At 40.5% G+C, this 13,065-nt stretch overlaps 1 protein-coding gene across 8 annotated transcripts in view; it reads right to left on the bottom strand.

Annotated features, from left to right (window-relative positions):
- ST3GAL6 (ST3 beta-galactoside alpha-2,3-sialyltransferase 6) overlaps positions 1-13,065 on the bottom strand; it is an 89,186-nt gene that overhangs the window by 42,214 nt on the left and 33,907 nt on the right. For 3 of the 8 annotated variants that reach the window (XR_015768433.1, XR_003611678.2, XM_028119160.2), the window contains exon 1: positions 8,577-8,595. The gene's annotated coding sequence lies outside the window, so the exon portion shown is untranslated. Of the gene's footprint in view, positions 1-8,576; positions 8,739-8,849; positions 8,980-13,065 lie in introns of those variants that run through there. The other 5 variants (XM_028119157.2, XM_028119155.2, XM_028119154.2 and 2 more) reach the window with 3 other exon arrangements.

Below are 13,065 nucleotides of genomic sequence, written 5' to 3'. Positions count from 1 at the left end.
TAGACTGAAGGTCCAACCATTTTTCTTCCTCACAGTTCTATTCCTGGTGTCATCCTGTCTCTCAAGACAAAAGGCATGAGGGGAACCCAAAAGAGAGTTCTAATCTATAACTTCCTGACAACACTTGTTTGGCAGCTAGAGTTCCTAAAGGGTAAATTCAGATATCTGTGAAAGAGAAATGTCTCTAGGGCAGCGTGCCCCCAACTGATGTGACAGGTCCAAGGGGTCAGCACCAGATGGGGGCTTGGTAACATGCACATTCCTGAGCTCCTACGGGATCGGAATCTCTGGAGCTCAGAAATGTGCACTGAAACAAGCACCCACCAAAATAATTCTTACGCATTCTGAAGTTTGAAAATCATTGCCACCGTATACTCAAGAGAACCACGGAGGGAAAAAAAATAACGGGTTTAGTGAAATCAAGAGACCATCACAGATGTTATAATAATTATCCTGACTAGACTATGAGCTCCCTAAGTGCAAGACAGTAGGTTTTGTCTATCATTTTATTTCCAGTATTTCTAATACCTGTCACACAGAAGATGTTAAGTAGATAGCTGTTGAATGTATTTACACATCCCATATTTAGATGCTTTGTATTTTTTTTTTAACCAGAAATGCCTAGCACATAGCAAATGCCCAGTGGATAATGACTGATCAGATTCATTAAGATAAGAGTGTTCGGCATGTGCTCATCACAGGCCACGGCAGGTGATAAATGCTTTTGGTGATTTATCTCCTGTAATCCTCACAACCACCCCGTGAAGGGAGTAGTAAACTTACAACTCCCATTTTATGGATAAGGAAACTGAAGCTCTCACAGGAGCAGTAACTGTCCTGAGCTGATAAGTAACAGATCCAGAAATCCAGCCCTTTTCTATCAGACCGGAGCCCACATGTTGTACACGTCTCTCCTGATGTGAGCTTTCATAAATGAGTGCAGGCCCATCTTTTTGATACCAGACTAAACACTACCAAACATTTCACTCAGTTGTCTATCCTACCAGCTCCTTAAGCAGTATAAATTCTAGGGATTGAGGAAATCAAGAGGAAGGTTATAGTCACAGACTGGGCTGAAGCAAAACCCTATTACTCCCAACCTTGCTCTTCCCAACCCATTCTGCTGGATTTCAGGAAACCCATTATTTTTTTTTGTCCTCCATGGTTCTGTTGAGTGTCCTAGAGTAGTGATTCTCAAACTTGAGTACACAGGAGAAGCAAACAGGAGGGTGCTTGTTTCAATGCACATTCCTGAGCCTCAGGGCAAGCTTGGTGGCATTACTTATAAGGACAAACCAACCAAGCCTATGGAATGACACTTGAAAATGGCCAGATTTTTATCTTTGGACTCTCTTCATGCCTTCTCAAACCAAAAGGAGTTCGTTTTACCAACATCCAGCTAGAACAAAGCATGTTCAACAACAATTCCGGAATAATTGTTCTAGTCACCAAGCACAAAAGCCCTGTGGGTATCTGAGTATCCTACAACACTAAGGAAGAAACCCTCTTCGTGTTCACTCTTCCAGGCGCTGAGCACACAGACCAGCCTGCCTGGCCTGTGACATTTCCACTACACCTGGCTGCAGACCCTCTCATCCGTCCGTAGGCTCAGGCCCACCCAGGCTCTGGGACTGATCCAGGCGCAAGGAAAGGGAGCCTGAGGAGCCCTGGAGTAACAGCTCAACAGTTTGGTCAGGTTCTGGCTGATTCCACGCTGACCTTGGCCATCTCCTTCACAGGGCCTGAATTCTGTTGCCAGCTCACTGGATGACATCCTTGTTTCCCAAAGTCTGCGGTCTTTTCTCTCTCAGCCACCCCAGCAGCTCTGCAACCAAACTTCCAATTTTTTAGTCACTTGGATCCCCATGTCCCCATCTACTCTGTTCTCTATGCCCCCTGTTGCCTCAGTGACTGAGGGTGACTGCTATTCCACTCCTTGGTCTCACCTCGCATGCCACGCACTGCTGCTCAGCAGTCTTACCCAACAAGCTGCATCTCTGTGCGTATTAGAAAAGAACAGCCCCTCTGGCTCCCCCGGCCATGTGGGCACAGATCGAGGCATGGCCAGGATTTCAGCCACAACTCTTCCCTTAGGCAGGTGCTCCTGTTCCTGGCTCACCTCCACAGCCTTACCAGGTGGCCCAACCTGCAGCCTGTGCTCATTCAGCCCTCAGAGAGTTCCTTCTCCACACAGGTCTCCACCAGTCCTCAGCTCACACTGACACACCCAAGATGGTGTGAACTCGGCCAGCCCATCATACATCCTGCCTGCCTTCCTCTTTGCATTTATTGCTCAGTTTATGACTGTTCTGTCATCACATGCCCATGTGAGCATTAGCTCCAGTTCTAGCTACGTAGTAATGTCTAGATTTTTTGGTCCAGCCCCATAGGTCCCCTAAGCCTCCTAGACCTAGCCATCTCCCTATAGCCCAAGCCTCAACCTAGACACGTAGGATCCCGCAGTGATCTGTGTAAAGGGCTCAGTCTTCTTTAACTCATTTACCACCTCTTTTTAAAATATCATCCTTATTACTAATTGGATGATCCTAATGTGTCTGGTAGCCTCATTAACATACAAAGGACCTATACCCTCTGGTGCTGATGATCACGTAAATAACAGCACAGTTTATTAAATTACTCACTAAATGCCCAACAGTACACTAAGCCCTTTTCACACAAGATGACAAAAACAAGTATATTATCATCCCCATGCTAGAGATGCTTAATTACCAGAGCAGTGGCTCTGGTGGCTAGTGGCTAGAGCAGTGGCTAGAACTCAAACTCAGATCTGAGTTTAATTGTACATTATGGAAAACTTTTAAATTGTACATATGGGAAACTATAATCATCTTTTAACTATTACATCATGAACTTTATATTTACTTAAAACCTTTTTTTAAAGTAAAACAAGGGAATGATACACATTAAATATATGCATTTATTAAAATGCACTTTAGAAACATTAAAATATGAAAAAAATGTTTACTTTATAATTTAAAAAAATAAATCTTAAGGACTCAGTACTCTGATGAGATTTCTGCTAGAAGGACCTGAAAATTCTCAATAGGCCATAATTAAAGAATAAAGAGTAGCACATACAAAATTAATATGCCCTATTATACCTGAAAAAGTGAAGTTTAAACATGAAATGTTAGTTACTGGTATCTGATACAAATTAAGGGGAAAAAAACCTGACATTACTGGGAAAATAGAAAATTTGATTTAGGCACCATCCCCCTCCCCCAAATAACTGCCTAGTTTCAACAAATTGGACCAACTGCTTACATTCTGGCTGATTTCTAAATACATAGGTTTTTCTTTCTGCATGGCAGGAGGAGAACATGTATAATTAACTCTCTCCTCCTCCCCCAATTCCTCGGCTAATACAATGATAGACAGCTAGCTCTACACATATATACACACACACTCTTCTTTCAGTCTTTCAAGAAAAGCCAGTGCTTTTGCCAGATTTCATCCTTAGCATATGCAGACAGATCTTTTTACCTAATTAAAGCTGAGCTTTCACTGCCAAAGCAGATGACTGAATCCTCTCCTGCAAACTGGGTGTGCTTACTGCAAAGATGATAAAAAGGACAGAAATGACTTTTCAGCAGAATTTTGTTTTTTAATAGCACAGTGGGACACACTAAAATCATTCAGCTAATAGCATACCATACTGGATGCTAAAAATAAATGAACCGAAGTTCCTGTTTTCCAAGATCTCTCTCTTCAGACTCAGCTACATTGAAAAACACAAAGAAGCTTTTAAGGGAACTTCTTACGTTCCTACTGTTTATTCATATTTTCTCCCAGAGACCCATTTCTTCTCCCAGAGTGGAAATTTTCTCTATTTCCTTATATTGATACCCCACTGGTAAGATAACCTCTAAGGAATATTAGATGTTAACATGTTAATGATTGTGGCTGATTTTTTAAATTAGCTTTATTGAGATAAAATTTTTATATAATAAAATGCACTTTTAGGTGTACAATTTGATGAGTTTTGACAAACGTATACAGTCATGTAACAACTACTAAAATCATACTAAACATTTCCATCAGCACCCCCTCCAAGTTCCCATGTTCCCCTTTATGGCCAACTCCCTTTTCCCCACTTCCTGGCCCCTGATCTGCTCATCACTATACTTTTGCTTTTTCTAAAGGTTCATTTAAATAGAAGCATAAGTATCTTATATCTAGCTTATTTCAATTGGTAAAAATACTTTTGAAAAAACTGTCCGTGTTGTTGCTTATATCAGGAATTCACTTTTTTTTTTATAGTTAAGTAGTATTCTATTGTATGGCTAGACCACAACTATTTATCAATTTACCAGCTAATAGACATTTGAGTCTTTTCAGTTTTTGTTGTTGTTGTTGTTACTGTTAGCAACACTACATTAAACATTCAACTACAAGTCTTTTTATAAGCATATGTTCTCATGGGTCATATAGTAAATGTATGTTTGTGTAAAAGCTTTATATTGTATTCTGGTGCCTATTCCTGAACAGATTTGCTTCAGTTCCTCAGTTAAAAGGAAAAAAAAAAAAAAAACCCTCCACCCACAACAATTCAAGTTACTGATGCCACTGAATACAAATCACTGACAGAAGAATTGATACATCTGTTAATATCAAGCGCTCATCGTGCCTGTGTACTCCCGGAGATGAGAAACAGAGCTCGCAGTCTGAGGAGGGAACTGTGACACTGTTTCTAAATAAGTAGGACTATCTGTTGGGAGACATAGAGTTAAATATTTTAGACTCCTGCTGTTCAAAGTGGGGTCCATGGACCAGCAGTATTGGCATCACCTGGGAACTTGGTAGACCTGCAGCTTCACACCCTTGATCCACTGCATCAGATTGGCACTTTAACAAGACCCCCAGGGGATGTGTGTTTGAGAAGTACTGATGGAGATGGTCAGGGAAAGAGAAATTACATCCCAGAGGGTCGGGCCTCGGTTTTGAGAGGAACCGGAAGCTCACCCTAAGTTCCTCGCTATCTCTTTTAAAAGTCTTTTGGACTTGACCTTTTCGATTTTCCAATCAACAGAATTTTCTCTGAAGAAACCAGTCAGATTCTCTCTGAAATAAGTGACTTTAAGACAAACTTCCCTCACATTCTAGGGAATATTTGTGGTTGCCTTGTAAATTCCCTAAACATTTTCATTCCTATGTCATTTTCAGTCTTAATCTTCCACTTGCTACCACTATCACCACGATACTCCTGGTATTTTGAGAGGAAATTCTCCTCTCATTATATCTACAGGACACACGTTTCATTCTGCATTGCCTAAAACGGTCAAGGGTATCACCAGCCAAACCTTTACAACAGCATTCCCAACTGCTGTTGTTCACAGCTTGAACCCCGGAATTACAGACCTTCAGAGCTGGGAAGAGTTCACGGCATGTTGACAGAGAAAGGGCTTATGTCACCATATTATAGAAGAGACAGCCAGGATTTAGAAAAATTTAAAAACTTGCCAAAGGGGATGTCCTCACAAGTAGCAGAGTCCATGGCATAAAAGGACATTTTTATGTAGACTTCCCTCCAGCACAATTCCAGTCTCATAGTGGAGGCACAGTAATAACCCACTAGTCTTGGCTTTGTTCTAGTCCTCTCCAACCTCCACGGTTTTCAATTCCCGAACCACCTCCTCCGGGTGGCACTTCACTGACCTGGGTCTCGCTCCTCTAACTTCTCTGCCTACGCTTCCAGGTCTCTTCCTCCCGGGCACACGTAAATGTGGGCCTTCTCCAGCTCTTATCTTAATTAATGCCGGTTCCTAGACCCACGTGCCCATTTCTTCTCAGCTTCTAGCAGTGATCTCTAACCTCTCTTTAAGCCAGCCCACGTGCTGCACCTGGCGCCAAATACTCGAAGCCCAGCTCTCATTCTGTCACTCAGTTCACAGGGAAACCGTCAGTGGCTCCCCACTGGCTGCCAAATAGACATAAAATTGCTTAGCCTGGCATGTAGGACTTCTGTAATTTGGTCCTTCCATCTTCTCTTCCTCCCCATGCAATTTATTCTTTGCAGGTAGCAGCGTAACTCGGTATTAAGGTTGCCTGCATGGCAAGCAGACCCTGGGGGTTTGAGTCTCAGCTCTACAAACCTGACCAGTTCTAGGACCCTGGGAAGTTGCTTAACCTCTTTATAACTCAGTGTCCTAGGCTGTAAGATGGAATAATACCACACAAAAGAGCTGTTGTAAGTAGTAACTATAAAGCACTTAGGTAAAAGTCTGGCACGCAGTTAAGGGCTCTCCTAATCTTGTTCTCATTCTTCTTTTAAAACTAATAAAATATTAACTGCCCATATACCAAGCCCTTACTAAAAAATGAACTTTGTAACATCCTGGCAAAAACCCTAAGGAACTAAAGACATTGTACTAATATTAGCCTCAGAAAATTAAGCTCCCATTACTATGCTAGCTATTTCTGCACATTCATTTTAACATTTCAAAGTATCCATGATAGGAAGACTTATTCATCTGCTTCTGAATAAGAAATGAAAGGTTTGATTGATCAAAGTAATAGTAATCTGTCAGCAAAACTCATGTTAGAATTAGACCCTATTTCTGGCTATAGAAGCAACATCTTTTTATGCTTTTCAAATACAACTGCTCTGGAGTTTTAGTAAAAAAACAGACAACCCAGACTTGTAATGAGCATATCAGATTTATGTCTTGAAGCAAGAAACAAAATCAAGAACTCTGCAAATAATTTGAGTGGACAAATGGTTTCATCTTACACCGTTATACTGTTGAGAAGGATTCAAATATTGCGTTCTAGATTCATAAAGAAATAGCAGGGTCAATCAGCAATGTCTAACAAGGTCAGGATGAGGGACTGAGTGTCTCAGTCCTAGAGAACAGGAGCAGAAAATGAAACACTGCAACAGATGGCAATAAAAATAGTTTCAATGTTCTGAACACTTACATAAAGAACTGTTCTAAATATTCTACACATGTAATTCTTTTAATCCTCAAAACCACGCCTTAAGAAAGGTACTATTGTCAGCGCTATCACATAGATGATGACACTAAAGCATAGAGAACGTATAACGTCCTCGAGAATCCCCAGGTGGTAAGTGGCAGAGCCGGAATTAGAGAGCAGGCACACACCAGAATCCATGCTCTTCACCATTATGCTATAGAGACTCCAAATAGTTCCATCTGATGCCAGGAGATGTAAAGACTGGCAGGAAAGACCGTTCTACAAATCACCAAGATGACGACAGCTCAGACTCCATTAAATTAGGATATGTCTGGCAGTAAGAAACCTGCAGATCCAGCCCTACGTCCAGCCCAAGTTTGTGGTGTTCAAGAATTTTGCAAGCCCGGTGGCTCAGGACCCTGGGGAAGGGCTTTGAAACCACTCATGAATAATCTCGGTGTGAACAATGAAGAGCTCAAAAGATTCCCAAGGACCAAATCCCAAAACCATTGTAAATGTCCAAATCTGCCAGTACCACTAAAGAAAGCATTATGTTCTCAGTCAATGGGCGTCCTTCACAAAAATGATTTTCAAACAAAACAGTCATGTAACAAATTTGCTAGGAGAATAACTGCTTTCTGATGAGCCTTCACAAATCAGAAGGACTGTAGAGACACACGGGTAAAACGTGGAGCTAATTCCTGAGGGACATTTGAGCTCCAGAGCTTTCTCAGAATAAGTTTATGAAGCGGGCTTTTAAATTTGTACATGGGTTCCAGGAATGGTAAGGAGAATATGCCTAAAAATCATAGTAAGGTACTTTAGTAAAATTATTATTAATTGTAGCATTTAAGGATGGAGAGGGAACTCGAGTTCATTCTATTGAGAAAACAAGGCCCAGGGAGGGCAAACATCTTGCCCAGGGTTACACAGCTTATTAACAGCAGTTTCTACAATAGCTGTGATGCATGTAACGATCTAGTTTTAACTTCAGTGTTTTCTCACTCTTTTACTTCCATACTGGCTTAGAGTAGTCCCAAAGAAGATCTATTCACGCTGAGAATAAAAAAAATATTTAAGGGGCATTCAGCTGGCTTGGTCAGAAGAGCATGCAACTCCTGATCTTGGGGTCATGAGTTCTAGCCCCAGATTGGGTGTAGCGATTACTTAAATAAATAAACTTTAAAATAATAATAAAAGTATTTATAAATTCCATAGCTCAACTTTGGGATGTGCTGATGAGTCACTGGTTACATTAAAAGTCTCATGGGCCCTCTGGCCACATGTTGAACTCGTAAGAGATAAATTAATGGGCATTTTAGGGGCATCTGGGTGGCTCAGTCCTCAAGCGTCTGTCTTCGGCTCAGGTCATGATTCCAGGGTCCTGGGATCGAGCCCCATATCGGGCTCCCTGCTGGGCGGGAAGCCTGCTTCTCCCTCTCCCACTTCCCCTGCTTGTGTTCCTGCTAGCTCTCTCTCTCTCTCTCTGTCAAATAAATAAATAAAATCTTTAAAAAAATAAAACTAAATAGGCATTTTAAAGTCATTTGGAAGAGGTGGCAACATTGTATAAGAACATTTCAAGTGTTCAAACTCACATCTAAGAAGTCTGAGGCAGTAGTAGTGTTGCCTTGACTTACCTGCACTTTTAGGAATCTGTTTCCCAAAGGCACTCTGCTCCTGAAGGTGAAGGATGTGGTAAGGGTCCCAGAGGCCCGGGAGCCTGTCTGCTAAATTGTCGGAGCCTGTCCACTAGAAATAAGCCAAGACAAAGGGTTGGGCTGCTTCTTCACTTACAAGTGCTGCAAGAAAACACAAAGATAGCAGGCTCATTAAGAATGGGCTTCACCGCCCAAGAAAAGCTTTAAGCCATTAAAAAATGTTTAATGAATACATCGTCTTAGTACACTCACTTCTGACCCCTCCCAAAATGCTTGACAGGGTGATGAAATTACCAAAAACAAAACGAAAATCCAAGAACAAAACCAGCAGCGTATATTATGTTACTAGAGCTCATGACTGGCGATCCACCGGATCCAGCTCAGGCTCCTTGGGGAAAAAAAAAAAAAAAAATCCAGCTCAATTAATCCAAAACAACCTGGTCATGAAAGAACCATCTGTCTTATTTTTCAGCTTCTCTCAACACACATACACACAGCGTTATTGTTAAATGCAGAGGTGAGAAAGGAAACTGTTGCTCTGAAAACCCTCCGAGGAAGGGAAAGGAGACAGGAGACTGAGGAGGTCAAGAAGAATGCAAATATCTAGGAGAAAGTGAGGGGAAAGGAAGCATGGAGAAATTACAAGAACAACTAGTTTAAGAACGTGCTGTGGGCTACTTTCTCAAAATAAATAAATTAAATAAATAAATAAATAAATAAATAAAATTTAAAAAAATCCCAAACTGCTCTTGCTACAGCTTTTCTTACACAAGACTAACCCTGCTACAAAAACAAACAAAACAAAAACTGCACACTCTGCACTTGTGCTAGTAGGAAATGTTATTTAAGAAAAAATTCTTGGGAAACAAATATCAAAAAACCAAACCAACAAAAATATGGCAAATACTTTAAGAAGTCACTATGAACTCTGATGTCCTACAATAATGAAATACTTGTGCTTAACTATTATGAAAATCATTTAATAACATGAAAAAATATTTAGAATCTACCAAGGAAAAATTTTAAAAACTGAGAACACGAAAATTATTTCTACGTATAAGATGGATGTGTATGTGACACATTACCAAAATACACTAGAAAAAAATGAAATCTACTAAGGTGCTAAGTTGTGGATTACAGGGAATTTTTTTCTTTGAAATTGAAAATTTATAGAGACACCAAAAAAATGCTTATTTCCACTTTTGAAATGCCAAGTACTTGATGCATTTAGAAATTACAAGAAAGGCAAAGTGGTGCTCTCTAGTAGCTATTATTATAATGGAAGTCTCCACTGTGAAGCAGAATTTTGAGCCTAAGGACATTATGGGTAATTAAACATTTGTGCCTTAGAATCATTCTCCCTAAATGCAAAGAAAGTGCACCTCCTGGGTTTCTATCATCTTCTGCCCACTAGTACTTATTACCAGCTGAAAGTATAGGAGGATTCACAATTTTGAAGTTGGAAGGGTCCTTTAAAATTATCTAATCTGAATACTTGGTAAAGAAACCCCAAACAGTATCATATCATATCAGGAACAGCTGAGGGGATGGGAACTTAAACACCTGGAGAAACTTAAATCAAGACAGGAAACAAGATCGCCCATTCTCATGTTTGAACGACTGTCATGAAGAAGCGGCATTAGCCTGGTTCTGAAGGCTTAGTGGGCTGAGGGGAAAAGGAGGGAGGTTAAGCCAAAACCAGTAAACACAATATTCAAGGAGTTAGGTTTGAGTCGGTAAGAGAGAACTTGCTATTATTTGGGTTGCCTAAAGATATTACAGGTTGCATTGTTGGATGAGTCACTTGTTACTAAAGACACTCTGTTCTAAAAACCACTTGGGAGGCTTTGGACAGTAGTGCTTAACAAACTTAAATGTCCATTGGCATTACCCGAGCCTCTTGTTCAACTGTAGATTCTGATTCGGTAGGTCTGGGGTGGGGCCTGAGAATCTGCATTTCTAGCAAGCTGCCAGGTAATGCCAAGGCTGTGAGTCAAGAGTGTCAAGGACGTAACATGACTATAAGCCTTAGAATGTGATTTAAAACAGTGTTTCGCCCAAGTGCATACAGTCTTCCAACCATATGACTTCAAAAGTTCTCTCCCACCTGGATTTGGGGGCAGAGGACTAATAAATTGGGTAAGTGGTAATTGGCAGGATTTTGTGAGTCCACACATTCAAAATTCAAAGAAAGTTTGTATCTTGGTATCTTGCAGTACCTGCCCCCATCATACTTTTGAACAACAACTAATTTTGCACAATTCTAAAGAAGAAATGTTTTACTTCCATTAAAAAAAGGATGCTCATACTCCAAGCTTGGCAAATATTTAAAAACAAATAACTACATTGTCAATATGCACTCGGCATTAAAAAATGCAGTTACTTATGATTTCACTAACAACAGTTAACAGAGATGTAGAATGAAAGAAAATATGGCTATAAATTTTTCCCAGTGATCTGTGGCATAAAATCGTGTGTCTCCAAAGGTGGGGAGGGGGTAAGTCTCCCAAGGCTATAATTTGTGGTCTTTTTCAATGGAGGGCTTTGCATTATTTACCTAGCCCTGAAATTTCACCTTCCTACCAGCCATTAGAGTCATAAAAATTCCTTCAATGTTTTAAAAGTCCCTGTTTCTAGCTCTGCTCCCCTATCTAAAAAACCTGGACTTGAATCAGTTCAAAATCCTATGTGATGTCTTTCCTGGAGATATGTGCCAATATCTGAACACTTATCTTCACACTTTAAGGAATATCTTCCTTAAATTTAAAAGCCTTCTTATGTTTCTCTCCCAGAGTAAAGAAGCCAGCAACTAAGAGGGAACCAGTTTCCTGCCTTTCTTCTGACTCTAAAAGTCAGAGTTTGCTGTTTCAGTTTGCTTAAGTTATAAGTAGCATTCCATCCGATTGACAAAAGCCCTTTTTCTTAAACTGCATATTGTCAGTTAATTCTGAATGAACCTAGCTTATTCTGCTCCTTGGGAAGTATCACCTATTAATTCCTCTTTTGCTATTTTTAAAAGAAAAATGCGAGTTAACATGAGGGTAAGCCATCAGATGAACCTACATAAAATCTTAAGGTTAAAGTATTGGAAATTTTTCTACTTTCCACAGCACATGAAGATATGTGATGATACTTTTATTACTATCCATCAGATGATTCTCTAAAGCCAAATTACAAATACGATGCAAATCTTAATTTGGGGTACTTTATAATATTATTACAAGTAAACCAATACATGTGATAAGTATTTTTTTATGAAATCATATAATCCTAGATTTACTTTCTAATACTAGCAGGTTAATTCTTTTGGCAAAGTGAGTCAAATTTATTTCCTGATAAAATTAACTCGGAAAGTTTCCACCATCTACAATAACTGTTGATTTAATCAATAAATAATTTCTCAACGCCTACTCTATACCAGACATTGTTCTAGGCACTAAAGATAGTGAAGGAAAAAAAACAGATTACCAACCAGGAGAGAGGCAGATAATTAGCAAGCAGTTCGCAAGTAATTACTTATTTTTTTAAATTATTTTTTTATTATGTTCAGTTAGCCACTGTGTAGTACATAATTAGTCCTTGATGCAGTGTGCAACGATTCATTAGTGAAGCATAACACCCAGTGCTCATCACAGCACATGCCCTCCTCGGTACCTATCACCCTGTTACCCCCTCCCCCCACCCCACAAGTAATTATTTAAATGACAACTGAGGTATGGCTAGATACTGACCCAGGTCCGGAAGGACAGGGAGCCTCTCTGAAGAATCTGGGAGAATTCTCAGAGAACTCCACTGAAGTGTAACCGGATGAGAGAGGGTGAAATGAGAAACATTCTGGGCAGAGGAAAGAGCATTTGCAAAGATTCTGAGGTGAGAATGGAAACTATACACAGAACTGAGGCGGCCGATAGGAGTAAAGCTGGAAACAGTAATAGCTCATCTCGGCAGCATGCCTACTGTACCCATGAACTCACAGTCCTCCCCAGCACTGGACCCAGGCAATGTTACTCGAATTCTATAGCTAAGGACACAGAGGCTTAGAGAGGTCAACTTGTCCAAGGTCTCAAAGCTGGAAGGTGGCAAGCCAGGGTTTGGTCTAGGCAGTCTGCTGCCTGGGTCCTTATTCTGGACTGTAAGCTGCAAGAACTTCCCAGGAGCAGGTGAACGTGGAGCTTTCCTCACGTTCAAGATTCATTCTGTCAACTTTCATTTTCCACAGAATGGCATCATGAAATAGAGATGCATTAGAATAGCTTCAGTCTTATTCCCAGAGTCTTGATAAATATACGGTTCTGGTTGGAACCTATATCGTTAGGAAATATTACACGGAATTTTTTTTTTGAAGATTTTATTTATTTATTTGACAGAGAGAGAGACACAGCGAGAGAGGGAACACAAGCAGGGGGAGTGGGAGAGGGAGAAGCCGGCTTCTCACCGGGCAGGGAGCCCGATGCGGGGCACGATCCCA

Source organism: Eumetopias jubatus, unplaced genomic scaffold (assembly GCF_037043125.1).
Source record: "Eumetopias jubatus isolate StellerSeaLion01/CBP00866 unplaced genomic scaffold, mEumJub1_p1.0 scaffold_1, whole genome shotgun sequence".
NCBI lineage: Eukaryota > Metazoa > Chordata > Mammalia > Carnivora > Otariidae > Eumetopias > Eumetopias jubatus.
The sequence above is the reverse complement of the archived record's forward strand: the minus strand, read 5'-3'. Positions and strand labels throughout refer to the sequence as shown.